This window comes from Chrysemys picta, chromosome 2, assembly GCF_011386835.1.
Source record: "Chrysemys picta bellii isolate R12L10 chromosome 2, ASM1138683v2, whole genome shotgun sequence".
Taxonomy (NCBI): Eukaryota; Metazoa; Chordata; order Testudines; family Emydidae; genus Chrysemys; species Chrysemys picta.
Genome location: NC_088792.1, coordinates 158,633,010 through 158,654,197, shown reverse-complemented (window position 1 = coordinate 158,654,197; position 21,188 = coordinate 158,633,010). Strand labels below are relative to the sequence as shown.

The 21,188-nt window shown below is 46.8% G+C and overlaps 1 long non-coding RNA gene across 1 annotated transcript; it reads left to right on the top strand.

Annotated features, from left to right (window-relative positions):
* The first annotated feature begins 2,208 nt into the window (after window positions 1–2,208).
* LOC112059559 (uncharacterized) lies at window positions 2,209–19,821 on the top strand. Its single transcript, XR_010598620.1, has 8 exons — window positions 2,209–4,925; window positions 5,357–6,346; window positions 6,774–9,376; window positions 9,804–12,408; window positions 12,838–15,445; window positions 15,875–16,864; window positions 17,483–17,592; window positions 17,734–19,821. It is a non-coding gene; the product is annotated as an uncharacterized LOC112059559 (long non-coding RNA).
* The last annotated feature ends 1,367 nt before the right edge of the window (window positions 19,822–21,188 follow it).

Sequence of the window (21,188 nt, the reverse complement as noted above, 5' to 3'; positions counted from 1 at the left end):
TCTGGGCGGGAAAGGCTGAGATGACACTGGAGGGTTGTCAGAGCCTGGCTGGCAAAGGCTGAGGTGATTCTGGAGGAGAGGGTCAGGGACTGGGCGGGAAAGGCCGAGGTGACCCCAGAGCAGAGGCTCAGGGTCTGGGCGCGAAAGGCTGAGGTGATGCTGGAGGAGGGGCTCAGGGTCTGGGCGGGAAAGGCTGAGGTGACGCCAGAGGAGGGGCTCAGGGTCTGGGCGGGAAAGGCTGAGGTGATGCTGGAGGAGGGGCTCAGGGTCTGGGCGGGAAAGGCTGAGGTGATGCTGGAGGAGGGGCTCAGGGACTGGACAAGAAAGGCTGAGGTGATGCTGGAGGAGGGCTCAGCGTCTCGGCGGGAAAGGCCGAGGTGACCCCAGAGCACAGGTTCAGGTCTGGGCGTGAAAGGCTGAGGTGATGCTGGAGGAGGGGCTCAGAGCCTGGCCGGCAAAGGCTGAGGTGATTCTGGAGGAGGGGCTCAGGGACTGGGCGGGAAAGGCCGAGGTGACCCCAGAGCAGAGGCTCAGGGTCTGGGCGCGAAAGGCTGAGGTGATGCTGGAGGAGGGGCTCAGGGACTGAGCGGGAAAGACTGTGATGACACTGGAGGAGGGGCTCAGGGTCTGGGCGGGAAAGGCTGAGACGACACTGGAGGGGGCTCAAAGCCTGGGCGGCAAAGGCTGAGGTGATTCTGGAGGAGGAGCTCAGGGACTGGGCGGGAAAGGCTGAGGTGACCCCAGAGGAGAGGCTCAGGGTCTGGGTGGGAAAGGCTGAGATGACACGGGAGGGGACTCAGGGACTGGGCGGGAAAGGCTGAGGTGACGCCAGGGGAGGGGCTCAGGGACTAGGCAGGAAAGGCTGAGGTGATGCTGGAGGCGGGGCTCAGGGACTGGGCGGGAAAGGCTGAGGTGATCCCGGAGGAGGGGCTCAGGGACTGGGCGGGAAAGGCTGAGGTAACACTGGAGGAGGGGCTCAGAGCCTGGGCAGGAAAGGCTGAGGTGACACCAGAGGAGGGGCTCAGGGTCTGGGCAGCAGGGCCGGCTCCAGGCACCAGCTTAAGAAGCAGGTGCTTGGGGCAGCCAAGGGAGAGGGGCGGCACCTGCGGCAATTCGGGGGTGGCAGGGTTGTCACTCCCTCTAGGAGCGAAGGACCTGCCGCTGAACTGCCGCAGCCGATTGCAGCTTTTTTTTTTCTCCCAATTGCCGCCGGTCGCAATCGCAGCTTTTTTTTTTTTTTTTTTTTTTGCTTAGGGCAGCAGAAATGCTGGAGCCGGCCCTGCTGGGTGGGAAAGGCTGAGGTGATGCTGGAGGAGGGGCTCAGAGCCAGGGCGGGGGCTCAGGGTCTGGGTGGAAAAGGCTGAGGTGATGCTGGAGGAGGAACTCAGGGACTGGACAAGAAAGGCTGAGACGGTGCTGGAGGAGGGGCTAAGGGTCTGAGTGGGAAAGGCTGAGGTGATGCCGGGGGAGGGGCTCAGGGTCTGGGCGGGAAAGGCTGAGGTGATGCTGGAGGAGGGGCTCAGGGTCTGGGTGGGAAAGGCTGAGGTGATGCTGGAGGAGGGCTCAGCATCTGGTCGGGAAAGGCTGAGGTGATGCTAAAGGGGCTCAGGGTCTGGGCAGGAAAGGCTGAGGTGATGTTGGAGGAGGGGCTCAGAGCCTGGGCGGGAAAGGCTGTGGTGTCACTGGAGGAGGGCTCAGGGTCTGGGCGGGAAAGGCTGAGGTGATGCCGGGGGAGGGGCTCAGGGACTGGGTGGGAAGGCTGAGGTGATGCCGGGGGAGGGGCTCAGGGACTGGGTGGGAAAGGCTGAGGTGATGCCGGGGGAGGGGCTCAGGGACTGGGTGGGAAAGGCTGAGGTGATACCAGAGAAGGGTCTCAGAGCCTGTGTGGAAAAGCTGAGGTGATGACAGAGTAGGAGCTCAGGGTCTGTGTGTGAAAGGCTGAGGTGACACTGAAGGAGGGGTCTGGGCAGAAAAGGCTAAGATAGCACAGGAGGAGGCTCAGAGCCTAGGCGGGAAAGGCTGAAGTGATGTTGGAGGAGGGGCTCAGGGCCAGGGCGGGAAAGGCTCAGGTAACACAGGAGGAGAGAAATCTAAACACTGTGGAAATGCTCATGTTTTTGCATGACTTATTTGGAGTGAAGAGACTCTGAATTGATGTTAGGAAAAATAAAATGTAGCTGTTCCTATAATACACTCAGAATAATTAAACCAATACAGCCTTTTCTAATTAATGGTGCAATAAAGGGTTTTTCATAGAAATCATAATTACATAACTGACTTTTGAGGGGAGAACTTGGGACTTGTTCTAATGTCTGTCTTCTACTATATCATTCTATTTCCAGAAATTCCAAACACAAGATGAAAAAAGTGTCTGAGAACTGTCAAGCAAAGAGGAGCAAAGAGGACAAGAAGATGGAGGAAAAGGAAAGGGACTCTGGGCACAGTAACCTTCCTGTATCAGGCCTCAGGTCATGTAATTACACTGTATGGGGATCTCGAGCCTTTTAATATCTTGAGCAGCATGACTACCCTGTAATCAGGGTCCAGGTCTGTGCTGTTTTGTCCTTTTGACATTTTGCTCCGTTAGCTGACTAGTGAGAATGAATACTTTGTAGTCAGGGTTCAAGTCACCCCCTCCCCTCGATTTTGAGGGAATTGAGCTCTTTGGTAACTTGAGCAATGTGACCGCCCTGTAACTAGAGTCGGGCTCTTTGCCCACTTGCTCGTTTGGCATTATGCCTTGTTGTGGCCCTCTAGTCAGGATGGCAACCCTGTAATCAGGGTACAAGTCATATTCCTGTTGCTTCTGGGGATACTGAGCTCTTTGGAACCCTGAGCAGTGTGATTCACCTCCCTGTAATTCGGAGTCAGGTCTCTGCACTCTTGCTGTTTTCGCATCATATCCTTCTGACAGTCTAGTCAAAGTGACCACCTCTAATTTGGGTGCATGTCACAAGTTTCTGTAGTATGGGAAGTACTTAGCCCTTTGATACCTTGTGGAGCGTGACCGCCCTGTAATTCGGGGTCGGGTCTCTGCCCTTTTGCTCTCTGGCTTTATGCACCTTTATCGTTCTAATCAGAGTGACCACCCCGTAATTCGGGTGCAGGTCGAATCCCTCTCATTTATCAGGGATGAGGGTTATTTTAGGGTCCTTAGGAGCGTGACCGCCCTGTAATCAGGGTTCAGGTCTAAAGTTGTCTTCTGTGATTATCCTCTTTAATTCAGCTAGTCAGAGTGATCACCTTGTAATCAGGGTCAGAGTCACCTTCCCCTCACTTATGGGAGCTACTGATGCTTTCTTACTTGAGCCGTGTGACCTCCCTGTAACTAGGGTAAGGTCTCTGTCCTTTGCTCATCTGGGATTGTGTCTTGTTCTCAGCCTGGTCAGTTTGACTGCCCTGTAATTAGGGTGCAGGTCATGTGCCTCTTATTTAGAGAGGACTAGATTCCCCTTAATGCATTGGGCTGAGTGACCACCCTGTAAGTAGGGTTCAGGTCTCCTCCTTTTCTCTTACTTGTGATATATTTTCCATTAATCGGCTAGCCCGAGGGACCGCCCTGTAAGAGGGTCCTTTCCCCTTTGGTTCCTTTGGATTGTTGGGCTAGTCACTTGGACCCGCCCTGTAATCAGGGTGCAGGTCTTGTCTCTTTTCCCCTTGTTTTTTTGAGGGGAGGAAGATTGTTTGAGTTTAACAGAGGGTCGAGTGACCCGTTGCAATGAGCTCTCTTTCTGTTCTGGGAAGTCCCCCTTTGTTTTGTACGGATGCGTTTGCGAGAGCACGTGATACAAGTGGGTGTGCAAGCTTTTTAATTTTTAGTTATTTATTTTTATTTTTTTAAGTTAAATCGCTGCAGCGCTTTTTCTTTACTCTTCTCAGAATTGGAAAAAGAGCTCAAAGTGTTTTAATGTATTTATCTTCCTCCTCCCCACAAAAGGGAAAAGTAAGGGCTCAGATGTCATCTTTTAGTGCCTTGGACAGTGTGACCTCCCTGTAAACAGGGATCTGGTCTCTCCATTTAAGTTGAGTTCCTTTTACTGGGCTGATGACAATGATTGTCCTTTAAGGAGGTGAATTTAGCTCAGGTACCTGTGACTCACAGGAAGTACAGCATCCCTTAGTACTTGGGCAGTGTGGCCACCCTGTATAGAGGGTTCAGGTCTCTGCCTTTTGTTCTTTTGCCACCATGCTACTTCAGCCATTTGGTTTGAGTCCTGACCCTCTAATTAAGGGATTGTTTGTGTCCTTCTGCCTTCTGGGGGATATTGAGCTCTGTGGACCCCTGAGCAGTGTGACCGCCCTGTAACTAGGGTCCAGGTCTTTGCCATTTGCTTTTTTGGCATTAGGCCATGCTTGGCCCACTAGTCAGCATGACAGCCCTGTAATTAGGGTGCATGTCACAAGTAACTATAGAATAGGACATATTGAGTCCTTTGGTACTTTGAGGAGCTCGACCTTCCTGTAATTCAGGTTACGGTCTCTGCTATTTGGCTAATCCCAGCGACCACCCTGTAATCAGGGTACAGGTTGCATCTCCCTTTTGAATTCTTTGGAATTGGAACATGTAACATGGGCAGTTTGACCTCCCTGTAACTAGGGTTTGGTCTCCGAGGCCCTTTGGGTCTCTTGGCATTGTGCTTTCCTCACAGCCCGAGGCGAGTGACCGCCCTGTAATCAGGGATCTGGTCTTTGCCCTCTATTCTCTTGGCACTAGGTCAAGCGCAGCCCACTGATCTGAATGAGCACCCTGTAAACAGGGTACAGGTCTCATCAGACACTATTTATGGTGTCCCCATGAGACAGTGTCCAGAGTCCTGGCCCTTTGCACTGTGCTTCCAACTTGCCTGGAATTGTGCAGCCAAGTCTCCTGCTTTCTGCTCCGCTTACTGTGCTCTGGGAGATCCGACATCCTGCTGCTGTTGCTGGTAAACTCAGAAAGGGAGGGTCCTGTGGACTAAGTTTTGGACTAAGTCAATCCAGGCAGTATGCCTTGTGACATTGATTTTGGAATACTTGTCCATTAATTCCATACTGCCCTTACTCATCTAATTCCTCTTGATTTAGTATGGAGCCCGCCTGGTGTAATAGTTGTCAAGGGGAAATCTGAAGAATGTGCCTCTGAAGTAGGATACATTTGGTATTTTTGTCACCCGGTGGGGTTTGGGAGAAGGGGAAAGCCCTTATGGAATTGTCTGAGCACCGCATAGAACTGTCTTGGAGCTAAATATCCAGGCTGTCTCCGACCTGGAAAACAACACTGTATCACTAGTTTACGCTCAGTTTGTGTCAGGGATGCGGAGTTTTCATAAGGGCTTCTGATTTACACACACCTGTTTGCTCCCTCTCTCTGCTTCAGGCAGCTCCGAGCACAAGTGGATAAGAAGGAAGTGTCAGAAACGTCAAGCAAAGAAGAATAACGAGGACAAGTCACTGAAGATGGAGGAGAAGGAAAGGGACTCTGGGCACAGTAACCTCCCTGTATCAGGCCTCAGGTCATGTAATTACACTGTACGGGGATCTCGAGCCTTTTAATACCTTGAGCAGCGTGACCACCTTGTAATCAGGGTCCAGGTCTGTGCTGTTTTGTCCTTTCAACATTATGCTCCATTAGCTGGCTAGTGAGAGTGACTGCCCTGTAATCAGGGTGCAAGTCACCCCCTCCCCTCGCTTTCGAGGGAATTGAGCTCTTTGGTAACTTGAGCAATGTGACCGCCCTGTAACTAGGGTCCAGGTCTTTGCCCGCTTGCTCGTTTGGCATTACGCCGTACACTGGCCGACTACTCAGTGTGACCGCCCTGTAATTAGGGAGCAGGTCACAAATATCTATAGAATGGGACATATTGAGTCCTTTGGTACTTTGAGGAGCTCGACCTTCCTGTAATTCAGGTTACGGTCTCTGCTATTTTGCTAATTCCAGCGACCACTCTGTAATCAGGGCACAGGTGGCATCTCTCTTTTGAAATCTTTGGAATTGGAACCATTTCAGTAACATGGGCAGTTTGAACTCCCTGTAACTAGGGTTTGGTCTCCGAGGCCCTTTGGTCTCTTGGCATTGTGCTTTCTTCACAGCCTGAGGCGAGTGACCGCCCTGTAATAAGGGAATCTGGTCTTGGCCCTCTGGTCTCTTCGCACTAGGTCAAGTGCAGCCCACTGATCTGAATGAGCACCCTGTAAACAGGGTACAGGTCTCATCAGACACTATTTATGGTGCCCCCATGAGACTGTGTCCAGAGTCCTGGCCCTTCACACTGCGCTTCCAACTTGCCTGGAATTGTGCAGCCAAGTCTCCTGCTTTCTGCTCCGCTTACTGTGCTCTTGGAGACCCGACATCCTGCTGCTGTTGCTGGTAAGCTCAGAACTGGAGGGTCCTGTGGCAGTTTTGGACTAAGTCAGTCTGGGTAGTATACCTTGTGACATTGACTTTGGAATACTTGTCCATTAATTCCATACTGCCTTTAATCATTCAATTCCTCTTGATTTAGTATGGAGGACACCTGGTGTAATAGTTGTCAAGGGGAAATCTGGAGATTGTGCCTCTGAAGTAGGATATGTTTGGTATTTTTGTCCCCCGGTGGGGCTTGGGAGAAGGGGAAAGTCCTTATGGAACTGTCTGAGGACCACATAGAACTATCTTGGAGCTGAATATCCAGTCTGTCTCCGACCGGAAAACAACACTGTATCAGTAGTTTACACTCAGTTTGTGTCGGGGATGCGGAGTTGTCGTAAAGGCTTTTGACTTATACACGCCTGTTTGCTCCCTCTCTCTGCTTCAGGCAGCTCCAAGCACAAGGGGACAAGAAGGAAGTGTGAGGAATGTGAAGCAAAGAGGAGGAAAGAGGACAAGTCACTGAAGATGGAGGAGAAGGAAAGGGACTCTGGGCACTGTAACCTCCCTGTATCAAGCCTCAGGTCATGTAATTACACTGTATGGGGATCTCGAGCCTTTTAATACCTTGAGCAGCGTGACCGCCCTGTAATCAGGGTCCAGGTCTGTGCTGTTTTGTCCTTTCAACATTATGCTCCATTAGCTGGCTAGTGAGAGTGACTGCCCTGTAATCAGGGTTCAAGTCACCCCCTCCCCTCGCTTTCGAGGGAATTGAGCTCTTTGGTAACTTGAGCAATGTGACCGCCCTGTAACTAGGGTCCAGGTCTTTGCCCGCTTGCTCGTTTAGCATTACGCCTTGTTGTGGCCCTCTAGTCAGGATGACAACCCTGTAATCAGGGTACAAGTCATATTTCTTTTGCTTCTGGGGGATACTGAGCTCTTTGGAACCCTGAGCCGTGTGACTCACCTCCCTGTAATTCGGAGTCAGGTCTCTGCCCTCTTGCTGTTTTGGCATCACGTCCTTCTGACAGTCTCGTCAAAGTGACCACCTGTAATTCGGCTGCATGTCACAAGTTTCTGTAGTCTGGGAAGTACTTAGCCCTTTGATACCTTGTGGAGCGTGACCGCCCTGTAATACGGGGTCGGGTCTCTGCCCTTTTGCTCTCTGGCTTTATGCACCTTTATCGTTCTAATCAGAGTGACCACCCCGTAATTAGGGTGCAGGTCGAATCTCTCTCATTTATCAGGGATGAGGGTTATTTTAGGGTCCTTAGGAGCGTGACCGCCCTGTAATCAGGGTTCAGGTCTAAAGTTGTCTTCTGTGATTATCCTCTTTAATTCAGCTAGTCAGAGTGACCATCTTGTAATCAGGGTGAGAGTCACCTTCCCCTCACTTATGGGAGCTACTGATGCTTTGTTACTTGAGCCGTGTGACCTCCCTGTAACTAGGGTTCAGGTCTCTGTCCTTTGCTCATCTGGGATTGTGTCTTGTTCTCAGCTTGGTCAGTTTGACTGCCCTGTAATTAGGGTGCAGGTCATGTGCCTCTTATTTAGAGAGGACTAGATTCCCCTTAATGCGTTGGGCTGAGTGACCACCCTGTAAGTAGGGTTCAGGTCTCCTCCTTTTCTCTTACTTGTGATATATTTTCCATTAATTGGCTAGCCCAAGGGACCGCCCTGTAAGAAGGGTTCAGGTCCTTTCCCTTTTGGCTCCTTTGGATTGTTGGGCTAGTCACTTGGACCCCGCCCTGTAATCAGGGTGCAGGTCTTGTCTCTTTTCCCCTTGTTTTTTTGAGGGGAGGAAGATTGTTCGAGTTTAACAGAGGGTCGAGTGACCCGTTGCGATGAGCTCTCTTTCTGTTCTGGGAAGTCCCCCTTTGTTTTATACGGATGCGTTTGCGAGAGCACGTGATACAAGTGGGTGTGCAAGCTTTTTAATTTTTAGTTATTTATTTTTATTTTTTTAAGTTAAATCGCTGCAGCGCTTTTTCTTTACTCTTCTCAGAATTGGAAAAAGAGCTCAAAGTGTTTTAATGTATTTATCTTCCTCCTCCCCACAAAAGGGAAAAGTAAGGGCTCAGATGTCATCTTTTAGTGCCTTGGACAGTGTGACCTCCCTGTAAACAGGGATCTGGTCTCTCCATTTAAGTTGAGTTCCTTTTACTGGGCTGATGACAATGATTGTCCTTTAAGGAGGTGGATTTAGCTCAGGTGCCTGTGACTCACAGGAAGTACAGCATCCCTTAGTACTTGGGCAGTGTGGCCACCTGTATAGAGGGTTCAGGTCTCTGCCTTTTGTTCTTTTGCCACCATGCTACTTCAGCCATTTGGTTTGAGTCCTGACCCTCTAATTAAGGGATTGTTTGTGTCCTTCTGCCTTCTGGGGGATATTGAGCTCTGTGGACCCCTGAGCAGTGTGACCGCCCTGTAACTAGGGTCCAGGTCTTTGCCACTTGCTTTTTTGGCATCAGGCCATGCTTGGCTCACTAGTCAGCATGACAGCCCTGTAATTAGGGTGCATGTCACAAGTAACTATAGAATAGGACATATTGAGTCCTTTGGTACTTTGAGGAGCTCGACCTTCCTGTAATTCAGGTTACGGTTTCTGCTATTTGGCTAATCCCAGCGACCACCCTGTAATCAGGGTACAGGTGGCATCTCCCTTTTGAATTCTTTGGAATTGGAACATGTAACATGGGCAGTTTGACCTCCCTGTAACTAGGGTTTGGTCTCCGAGGCCCTTTGGGTCTCTTGGCATTGTGCTTTCCTCACAGCCTGAGGCGAGTGACCACTCTGTAATCAGGAAATCTGGTCTTGGCCCTCTGGTCTCTTGGCACTAGGTCAAGTGCAGCCCACTGATCTGAATGAGCACCCTGTAAACAGGGTACAGGTCTCATCAGACACTATTTATGGTGCCCCCATGAGACTGTGTCCAGAGTCCTGGCCCTTCACACTGCGCTTCCAACTTGCCTGGAATTGTGCAGCCAAGTCTCCTGCTTTCTGCTCCGCTTACTGTGCTCTTGGAGACCCGACATCCTGCTGCTGTTGCTGGTAAGCTCAGAACTGGAGGGTCCTGTGGCAGTTTTGGACTAAGTCAGTCTGGGTAGTATACCTTGTGACATTGACTTTGGAATACTTGTCCATTAATTCCATACTGCCTTTAATCATTCAATTCCTCTTGATTTAGTATGGAGGCCACCTGGTGTAATAGTTGTCAAGGGGAAATCTGGAGATTGTGCCTCTGAAGTAGGATATGTTTGGTATTTTTGTCCCCCGGTGGGGCTTGGGAGAAGGGGAAAGTCCTTATGGAACTGTCTGAGGACCACATAGAACTATCTTGGAGCTGAATATCCAGTCTGTCTCCGACCGGAAAACAACACTGTATCAGTAGTTTACACTCAGTTTGTGTCGGGGATGCGGAGTTGTCGTAAAGGCTTTTGACTTACACACGCCTGTTTGCTCCCTCTCTCTGCTTCAGGCAGCTCCAAGCACAAGGGGACAAGAAGGAAGTGTGAGGAATGTCAAGCAAAGAGGAGGAAAGAGGACAAGTCACTGAAGATGGAGGAGAAGGAAAGGGACTCTGGGCACTGTAACCTCCCTGTATCAAGCCTCAGGTCATGTAATTACACTGTATGGGGATCTCGAGCCTTTTAATACCTTGAGCAGCGTGACCGCCCTGTAATCAGGGTCCAGGTCTGTGCTGTTTTGTCCTTTCAACATTATGCTCCATTAGCTGGCTAGTGAGAGTGACTGCCCTGTAATCAGGGTTCAAGTCACCCCCTCCCCTCGCTTTCGAGGGAATTGAGCTCTTTGGTAACTTGAGCAATGTGACCGCCCTGTAACTAGGGTCCAGGTCTTTGCCCGCTTGCTCGTTTAGCATTACGCCTTGTTGTGGCCCTCTAGTCAGGATGACAACCCTGTAATCAGGGTACAAGTCATATTTCTTTTGCTTCTGGGGGATACTGAGCTCTTTGGAACCCTGAGCCGTGTGACTCACCTCCCTGTAATTCGGAGTCAGGTCTCTGCCCTCTTGCTGTTTTGGCATCACGTCCTTCTGACAGTCTCGTCAAAGTGACCACCTGTAATTCGGCTGCATGTCACAAGTTTCTGTAGTCTGGGAAGTACTTAGCCCTTTGATACCTTGTGGAGCGTGACCGCCCTGTAATACGGGGTCGGGTCTCTGCCCTTTTGCTCTCTGGCTTTATGCACCTTTATCGTTCTAATCAGAGTGACCACCCCGTAATTAGGGTGCAGGTCGAATCTCTCTCATTTATCAGGGATGAGGGTTATTTTAGGGTCCTTAGGAGCGTGACCGCCCTGTAATCAGGGTTCAGGTCTAAAGTTGTCTTCTGTGATTATCCTCTTTAATTCAGCTAGTCAGAGTGACCACCTTGTAATCAGGGTTGAGAGTCACCTTCCCCTCACTTATGGGAGCTACTGATGCTTTGTTACTTGAGCCGTGTGACCTCCCTGTAACTAGGGTTCAGGTCTCTGTCCTTTGCTCATCTGGGATTGTGTCTTGTTCTCAGCTTGGTCAGTTTGACTGCCCTGTAATTAGGGTGCAGGTCATGTGCCTCTTATTTAGAGAGGACTAGATTCCCCTTAATGCGTTGGGCTGAGTGACCACCCTGTAAGTAGGGTTCAGGTCTCCTCCTTTTCTCTTACTTGTGATATATTTTCCATTAATTGGCTAGCCCGAGGGACCGCCCTGTAAGAAGGGTTCAGGTCCTTTCCCTTTTGGCTCCTTTGGATTGTTGGGCTAGTCACTTGGACCCCGCCCTGTAATCAGGGTGCAGGTCTTGTCTCTTTTCCCCTTGTTTTTTTGAGGGGAGGAAGATTGTTCGAGTTTAACAGAGGGTCGAGTGACCCGTTGCGATGAGCTCTCTTTCTGTTCTGGGAAGTCCCCCTTTGTTTTGTACGGATGCGTTTGCGAGAGCACGTGATACAAGTGGGTGTGCAAGCTTTTTAATTTTTAGTTATTTATTTTTATTTTTTTAAGTTAAATCGCTGCAGCGCTTTTTCTTTACTCTTCTCAGAATTGGAAAAAGAGCTCAAAGTGTTTTAATGTATTTATCTTCCTCCTCCCCACAAAAGGGAAAAGTAAGGGCTCAGATGTCATCTTTTAGTGCCTTGGACAGTGTGACCTCCCTGTAAACAGGGATCTGGTCTCTCCATTTAAGTTGAGTTCCTTTTACTGGGCTGATGACAATGATTGTCCTTTAAGGAGGTGAATTTAGCTCAGGTGCCTGTGACTCACAGGAAGTACAGCATCCCTTAGTACTTGGGCATTGTGGCCACCCTGTATAGAGGGTTCAGGTCTCTGCCTTTTGTTCTTTTGCCACCATGCTACTTCAGCCATTTGGTTTGAGTCCTGACCCTGTAATTAAGGGATTGTTTGTGTCCTTCTGCCTTCTGGGGGATATTGAGCTCTGTGGACCCCTGAGCAATGTGACCGCCCTGTAACTACGGTCCAGGTCTTTGCCATTTGCTTTTTTGGCATTAGGCCATGCTTGGCCCACTAGTCAGCATGACAGCCCTGTAATTAGGGTGCATGTCACAAGTAACTATAGAATAGGACATATTGAGTCCTTTGGTACTTTGAGGAGCTCGACCTTCCTGTAATTCAGGTTACGGTTTCTGCTATTTGGCTAATCCCAGCGACCACCCTGTAATCAGGGTACAGGTTGCATCTGCGTTTTGAATTCTTTGGAATTGGAACATGTAACATGGGCAGTTTGACCTCCCTGTAACTAGGGTTTGGTCTCCGAGGCCCTTTGGTTCTCTTGGCATTGTGCTTTCCTCACAGCCTGAGGCGAGTGACCACCCTGTAATCAGGCAATCTGTTCTTGGCCCTCTGGTCTCTTGGCACTAGGTCAAGTGCAGCCCACTGATCTGAATGAGCACCCTGTAAACAGGGTACAGGTCTCATCAGACACTATTTATGGTGCCCCCATGAGACTGTGTCCAGAGTCCTGGCCCTTCACACTGCGCTTCCAACTTGCCTGGAATTGTGCAGCCAAGTCTCCTGCTTTCTGCTCCGCTTACTGTGCTCTTGGAGACCCGACATCCTGCTGCTGTTGCTGGTAAGCTCAGAACTGGAGGGTCCTGTGGCAGTTTTGGACTAAGTCAGTCTGGGTAGTATACCTTGTGACATTGACTTTGGAATACTTGTCCATTAATTCCATACTGCCTTTAATCATTCAATTCCTCTTGATTTAGTATGGAGCCCACCTGGTGTAATAGTTGTCAAGGGGAAATCTGGAGATTGTGCCTCTGAAGTAGGATATGTTTGGTATTTTTGTCCCCCGGTGGGGCTTGGGAGAAGGGGAAAGTCCTTATGGAACTGTCCGAGGACCACATAGAACTATCTTGGAGCTGAATATCCAGTCTGTCTCCGACCGGAAAACAACACTGTATCAGTAGTTTACACTCAGTTTGTGTCGGGGATGCGGAGTTGTCGTAAAGGCTTTTGACTTATACACGCCTGTTTGCTCCCTCTCTCTCTGCTTCAGGCAGCTCCAAGCACAAGGGGACAAGAAGGAAGTGTGAGGAATGTCAAGCAAAGAGGAGGAAAGAGGACAAGTCACTGAAGATGGAGGAGAAGGAAAGGGACTCTGGGCACTGTAACCTCCCTGTATCAAGCCTCAGGTCATGTAATTACACTGTATGGGGATCTCGAGCCTTTTAATACCTTGAGCAGCGTGACCGCCCTGTAATCAGGGTCCAGGTCTGTGCTGTTTTGTCCTTTCAACATTATGCTCCATTAGCTGGCTAGTGAGAGTGACTGCCCTGTAATCAGGGTTCAAGTCACCCCCTCCCCTCGCTTTCGAGGGAATTGAGCTCTTTGGTAACTTGAGCAATGTGACCGCCCTGTAACTAGGGTCCAGGTCTTTGCCCGCTTGCTCGTTTAGCATTACGCCTTGTTGTGGCCCTCTAGTCAGGATGACAACCCTGTAATCAGGGTACAAGTCATATTTCTTTTGCTTCTGGGGGATACTGAGCTCTTTGGAACCCTGAGCCGTGTGACTCACCTCCCTGTAATTCGGAGTCAGGTCTCTGCCCTCTTGCTGTTTTGGCATCACGTCCTTCTGATAGTCTAGTCAAAGTGACCACCTGTAATTCGGCTGCATGTCACAAGTTTCTGTAGTCTGGGAAGTACTTAGCCCTTTGATACCTTGTGGAGCGTGACCGCCCTGTAATACGGGGTCGGGTCTCTGCCCTTTTGCTCTCTGGCTTTATGCACCTTTATCGTTCTAATCAGAGTGACCACCCCGTAATTAGGGTGCAGGTCGAATCTCTCTCATTTATCAGGGATGAGGGTTATTTTAGGGTCCTTAGGAGCGTGACCGCCCTGTAATCAGGGTTCAGGTCTAAAGTTGTCTTCTGTGATTATCCTCTTTAATTCAGCTAGTCAGAGTGACCACCTTGTAATCAGGGTTGAGAGTCACCTTCCCCTCACTTATGGGAGCTACTGATGCTTTCTTACTTGAGCCGTGTGACCTCCCTGTAACTAGGGTTCAGGTCTCTGTCCTTTGCTCATCTGGGATTGTGTCTTGTTCTCAGCTTGGTCAGTTTGACTGCCCTGTAATTAGGGTGCAGGTCATGTGCCTCTTATTTAGAGAGGACTAGATTCCCCTTAATGCATTGGGCTGAGTGACCACCCTGTAAGTAGGGTTCAGGTCTCCTCCTTTTCTCTTACTTGTGATATATTTTCCATTAATCGGCTAGCCCGAGGGACCGCCCTGTAAGAAGGGTTCAGGTCCTTTCCCTTTTGGCTCCTTTGGATTGTTGGGCTAGTCACTTGGACCCTGCCCTGTAATCAGGGTGCAGGTCTTGTCTCTTTTCCCCTTGTTTTTTTGAGGGGAGGAAGATTGTTCGAGTTTAACAGAGGGTCGAGTGACCCGTTGCGATGAGCTCTCTTTCTGTTCTGGGAAGTCCCCCTTTGTTTTGTACGGATGCGTTTGCGAGAGCACGTGATACAAGTGGGTGTGCAAGCTTTTTAATTTTTAGTTATTTATTTTTATTTTTTTAAGTTAAATCGCTGCAGCGCTTTTTCTTTACTCTTCTCAGAATTGGAAAAAGAGCTCAAAGTGTTTTAATGTATTTATCTTCCTCCTCCCCACAAAAGGGAAAAGTAAGGGCTCAGATGTCATCTTTTAGTGCCTTGGACAGTGTGACCTCCCTGTAAACAGGGATCTGGTCTCTCCATTTAAGTTGAGTTCCTTTTACTGGGCTGATGACAATGATTGTCCTTTAAGGAGGTGGATTTAGCTCAGGTGCCTGTGACTCACAGGAAGTACAGCATCCCTTAGTACTTGGGCAGTGTGGCCACCCTGTATAGAGGGTTCAGGTTCTGCCTTTTGTTCTTTTGCCACCATGCTACTTCAGCCATTTGGTTTGAGTCCTGACCCTGTAATTAAGGGATTGTTTGTGTCCTTCTGCCTTCTGGGGGATATTGAGCTCTGTGGACCCCTGAGCAGTGTGACCGCCCTGTAACTAGGGTCCCGGTCTTTGCCACTTGCTTTTTTGGCATTAGGCCATGCTTGGCTCACTAGTCAGCATGACAGCCCTGTAATTAGGGTGCATGTCACAAGTAACTATAGAATAGGACATATTGAGTCCTTTGGTACTTTGAGGAGCTCGACCTTCCTGTAATTCAGGTTACGGTCCCTGCTATTTGGCTAATCCCAGCGACCACCCTGTAATCAGGGTACAGGTGGCATCTCTCTTTTGAAATCTTTGGAATTGGAACCATTTCAGTAACATGGGCAGTTTGAACTCCCTGTAACTAGGGTTTGGTCTCCGAGGCCCTTTGGTCTCTTGGCATTGTGCTTTCTTCACAGCCTGAGGCGAGTGACCGCCCTGTAATCAGGCAATCTGTTCTTGGCCCTCTGGTCTCTTCGCACTAGGTCAAGTGCAGCCCACTGATCTGAATGAGCACCCTGTAAACAGGGTACAGGTCTCATCAGACACTATTTATGGTGCCCCCATGAGACTGTGTCCAGAGTCCTGGCCCTTCACACTGCGCTTCCAACTTGCCTGGAATTGTGCAGCCAAGTCTCCTGCTTTCTGCTCCGCTTACTGTGCTTTTGGAGACCCGACATCCTGCTGCTGTTGCTGGTAAACTCAGAAAGGGAGGGTCCCGTGGACTAAGTTTTGGACTAAGTCAATCCAGGCAGTATGCCTTGTGACATTGATTTTGGAATACTTGTCCATTAATTCCATACTGCCCTTACTCATCTAATTCCTCTTGATTTAGTATGGAGCCCGCCTGGTGTAATAGTTGTCAAGGGGAAATCTGGAGATTGTGCCTCTGAAGTAGGATACGTTTGGTATTTTTGTCACCCGGTGGGGCTTGGGAGAAGGGGAAAGCCCTTATGGAATTGTCTGAGCACCGCATAGAACTGTCTTGGAGCTAAATATCCAGGCTGTCTCCGACCTGGAAAAGAACACTGTATCACTAGTTTACGCTCAGTTTGTGTCAGGGATACCGAGTTTTCGTAAGGGCTTCTGATTTACACACCTGTTTGCTCCCTCTCTCTGCTTCAGGCAGCTCCGAGCACAAGTGGACAAGAAGGAAGTGTCAGAAACGTCAAGCAAAGAAGAGTAACGAGGACAAGTCACTGAAGATGGAGGAGAAGGAAAGGGACTCTGGGCACTGTAACCTCCCTGTATCAAGCCTCAGGTCATGTAATTACACTGTATGGGGATCTCGAGCCTTTTAATACCTTGAGCAGCGTGACCGCCCTGTAATCAGGATCCAGGTCTGTGCTGTTTTGTCCTTTCAACATTATGCTCCATTAGCTGGCTAGTGAGAGTGACTGCCCTGTAATCAGGGTGCAAGTCACCCCCTCCCCTCGCTTTCAAGGGAATTGAGCTCTTTGGTAACTTGAGCAATGTGACCGCCCTGTAACTAGGGTCCAGGTCTTTGCCCGCTTGCTCGTTTGGCATTACGCCGTACACTGGCCGACTACTCAGTGTGACCGCCCTGTAATTAGGGAGCAGGTCACAAATATCTATAGAATGGGACATATTGAGTCCTTTGGTACTTTGAGGAGCTCGACCTTCCTGTAATTCAGGTTACGGTCTCTGCTATTTTGCTAATTCCAGCGACCACTCTGTAATCAGGGCACAGGTGGCATCTCTCTTTTGAATTCTTCGGAATTGGAACCATTTCAGTAACATGGGCAGCTTGAACTCCCTGTAACTAGGGTTTGGTCTCCAAGGCCCTTTGGGTCTCTTGGCATTGTGCTTTCTTCACAGCCTGAGGCGAGTGACCGCCCTGTAATCAGGGATCTGGTCTTTGCCCTCTATTCTCTTGGCACTAGGTCAAGTGCAGCCCACTGATCTGAATGAGCACCCTGTAAACAGGGTACAGGTCTCATCAGACACTATTTATGGTGCCCCCATGAGACAGTGTCCAGAGTCCTGGCCCTTTGCACTGCGCTTCCATCTTGCCTGGAATTGTGCAGCCAAGTCTCCTGCTTTCTGCTCCGCTTACTGTGCTCTTCGATACCCGACATCCTGCTGCTTTTGCTGGTAAGTTCAGAAAGGGAGGGTTCTCTGGCAGTTTTCTAGTAAGTGAGATTGTACTGTTTTCCTGTTTCTATTAGTTCTGGTATCTATGTTTGTTAATTTCATGCTTCTCTTGATCTTCAAATTCCTCCTGATTTTGTATGAAGATTTTTTAATTGCTTAGTGTAATAAATGTCAATGGGAAATTTGAATACTTTGGCTTTGAAATAGGGTTGATTAGGTAACATTCCTGTGCCTTTTTTCTGTCCGTGTATGATGCTAATTTAGTGAATCAGGTAGAGTTACTTTTCTTAAAATACATTGATAATCGCTTTTAATTATTCCCCTTTTAGTTTTGAGGCATTGTTTTCAGGAAATGTAGTTTGTTTTTCATTTGTAGTTCTATAGGTATGTCTACTTGGTTTGTGCATTCTAGAGCTTGAAATGGATACCTGTAATTTGAACATCAGTCTTCTTTTTCAGTGACTGAATCTGTTCTTTATCCTTTTGTCCACTTCTTTTTTAAATTTATTTTGTTCTGTTTTTAAACATGCAAAATATTTCTGTTGTGTTTATCTAGAATATCAAATAGCATTGCAAGTCTGCTGTAACTGTCTTGCACACTCTTTACATCCTTTAAAGGAGAATGGGACAAAACCGAAAAACGAGAAAAGAGACGCTAATAGCCTGTGAAGAAGAAGAAAGGAAACAAATTCTGAGAGCAAAGTACAGTTGTGTGATCTATTTCAAAGGTAAATCATACTATAAATTCACATAATGAATATAAATTCATCTATTTTAATGCATTACTTAATTTCCTTAAGCAATATTAAATATTTCTTGTGTAACGTAATTAACATGGCATTAAAGTAATATTTTTGTGTTTTCTTCAGGGTTTATACCACGTCCAGCACCATGGTATATGAGTGCATTGGAAAGATAAATTGAACAAAGTGACTAGCATCTGTCACCTTTCAAATGCTGATTAATGTTAATAGACAATATATAACAAACTCTGAAGCTCAATTACTTGTGGCACCACAGCACAGCCTGAAGACTGGATAACAGTTTCCTGCTACGATCTTTCAGTTCTGTAATTAGCTGTGCCACATGAGAACTGATATATCATCTTATTTTATAATCATGTATGTCCTCTCTAATTGTCTTTTACTAATGAGTCCATAAAGCATGCTTTGTGCATCACACTTTCACATTCTAGTAGAAAAGTGGGATGTATTTTTAATTTAATTAATTAACTTTAATCTTTATGATTCTTTGACAAGTCATTTTCATGTCATTGCTTGGTGATTTGGACTTCTGTTTAGCAAGAAGTCAGTTTTATTTCCTTAAAGTCTCTGTAAGCTACAACAAGTTGTTCAAAGCTAAAAAAACGATTTGAAAAAGATGGAAGAAAACTGAGATGTAGGGTAGCCACCCTGAAGAGTGTTGGAAAACCTTTTTCAGTAGGCACACTATTGACCTTTCTCTCAGCTCATTTTTATACCAAAATAGTACCATAGCAATGATCCCATGTGAAATTATACTAAGTTTCTACCTATCGCCAATTAGAAATTGTCAATATAACTGGTTATTTGCATCTAAATGTTGATTTCATGTAGCTATGTAACCAAGTATTTTAAAAGTATTTTACCAAGTTGACTACCTGATTTTATGTAAAAGAGTTACACATATCTTAGAAAACATGTTCCTTTGACTTAATTGTGGGCAACTAATGCTTTATGTACTTTTGTTTTTACTAACAGGTTTGTCAGTAGACATAAAGGAAAAATTGTGACTCTGTAATACAGAGACCTTAAACAAACAAGCACTACTATTATTAAAAATAAATCATAATTTCCTACTGGAAGTGCAAAGATGTAACTGAAGGGAAGGCATGTGTTTGTATTCTCCACTCACCTCAAGCCGCCCCCCAAAAAAACTCTTCAAAAAAGTTAATGTCGAAAAGATTACAGTTTACTCCAGATACCGTCTAACTTAATATTTTTAAAGCTCTGTATCACACACACATTGCTAAAAAGTAAACAAAACTAAAAGTTGTTCTGGAAACTGGCAGTTACTCTCCCCACTTCACAACTTTCAAACACCTACTCTACTTCAACAGTCACACCAACCAAACTGTACCACACATTCAATTTTAACTTTGCACCTATTGTGTCAGAAGAGCTAGAGTATTTTTTGGTAGTTGTGTATATTGATGTATATGGTAATAGTGGTATTTTAATAGGTTTTTATGCTTATTGAATTAAGTGGACGCTCAAGGATGATGATGTGGATGTTTTAGGTAGGCATTTTTCTGTGAAGTGTTAGTATTTTTGTAGAGGTGCGGTATTTTGTGATGATGACTGTTTTTCAGGTAATGGTTTACAGTGAATTGTTGAAAATTGTAGATGTTTTTGTATATGTACATTATTAGATGTACTTAGAGTGCAAAGTTGAGGTTGCCTGTTTGGTGCAATTTTATTGGTGTGAAAGTTAATTTAGGATAGGTGTTTGAAAGCACTGAGGTTTGAATTTTAAGCTCATCAGGGATCCAGGATCTACCTGGCTACCTCAGTTCTTACTGTCATTACTAATTCCAAAATCTGGGATGAAGGTGACCCAGCAGAATAAAGATATCTCCAGAGACTTTCAGAAGTTAGCATTTCTGCAGCTGTAGGGGATCCCTTAAACCTTATTGAACTATTTGAAATGTAATAACTGGAAAACTTTTGACTTCTATTTCTGCCAGTTAAGTGTTGAACAATGACCTCTATTAAAAGATTTATACTGTTAGTTAATTCTGTTCTGTACTAAGATCTTGCTAATATCGCCATTTTATGTGTGAAATGAATTAACTAGATTTGATTATACCTACTTGATAAATATTGGAATATTCCATGTTAAATTCATAGATTTAACTTTGATTGTCATATCAACTTACTTTGCTATCTATAACTCCTTGTTTATTAATATATTTATTAATAGTTATGACATTAAATTAATAACATGTATAAATTCAGGTATGGTCTTAGTTCTGTCTTTGGCTAAATAAAAAGGAATCTCATAAACTTGTGAAGAATTTTGGTATAATTAATTTTAATTTAATTATTATCTGTTTTTACCTTTTTGGTGTGGTCGTTGGTCGTTGGAAGTAACTATCCTGTAATAGTGCAAGTTTCATTTTTCTCTTGCATCACACATTTTTGGGCAGACCTTAAAGTTGCCCTCCTTGAGCTTCCAATGCACACAAGAATGGGACTTTGTTTGGTTCCTTCACTGCTGACAAGCTTGTAGATTGCTTGAGATCTGCAGGCCCTGCACGTCTTGAGCACAATATATGAGACCACTGTTTCTATGATAAGATTGGCCTAAAATTGGCAAGGTCTTCTGGTTTCTGCAGCATTCCAATTCAGAATTTTTTAAAAAGTGGATTTTGAATCAAATATGAAAATTAATATTACATTAATCTCTTTTCAGAAATTAACTTTTGCAGTGTATTAATTTTTTAATATGCTTCTACATGTGAGGTAGCGTGGTCTAGTGGTTTAGAGTACTGGACTGGGATTCAGGAGATCTGATTTGTATTCCTGGCTCTGCTCATGGTCCCAGTTGGAAACAGGGCGCTGGACCAGATGGACCATTGATTTGATTCAGTATGACAAATCCTATGTTATTCTATTGTGTTTAGTCATTGTACAAATGTCCTTCAGTAAGGAGCCCACAAGAACCTTTATTCAGAATGGGAGATGGAGGCTTACGGCCTTGTGAAAATGGAACTATATTCCAGGAAGTCCTCAGCCATCCTTCTGTGGGCGACTCTCTGTCTCTCTAACAGGTGCCCCTCCTTTCCTCACCTTCACACTTACCTGCATGATCCCTGAAGCTCCATATCTTTTTTTTTTTAGGGTTCATCCTCTGTTTCTGAGTGGAGTCCAGGGCATCTGAGACCCACTTGATTTTGTAGTAGGTAGCAGCCCCAAAGACCATCAGGCAGAGGGCAAGACCCAGCACCTCGTTCGGCATCAGAGTCCAGGTTAGGAGATCTTTGGAGATCTCCCCAAACAATATCTCTATGTGCTGCTGGCTCCGAAGTTGGGAGCTAAGCCTGCCACAAAGAGGAAAGACAAAGACAGCAGTCAGTGTGAGAATGCTGCAGCCCGTGTACCTGCAAGTGGCATTCTCATTAATGATGACAAATCTCAAATGAGGCTGCCCAATTCACACTCCATATCCTCAAGATCTCTAGATATGTAAAACAGATGTAGCCATAATAAAATGGTACATTCTTTAAAAATGCCAGTAGCATAGATGAAAAAGCATATGTTTAAGGATCTGAATATTTTATGCA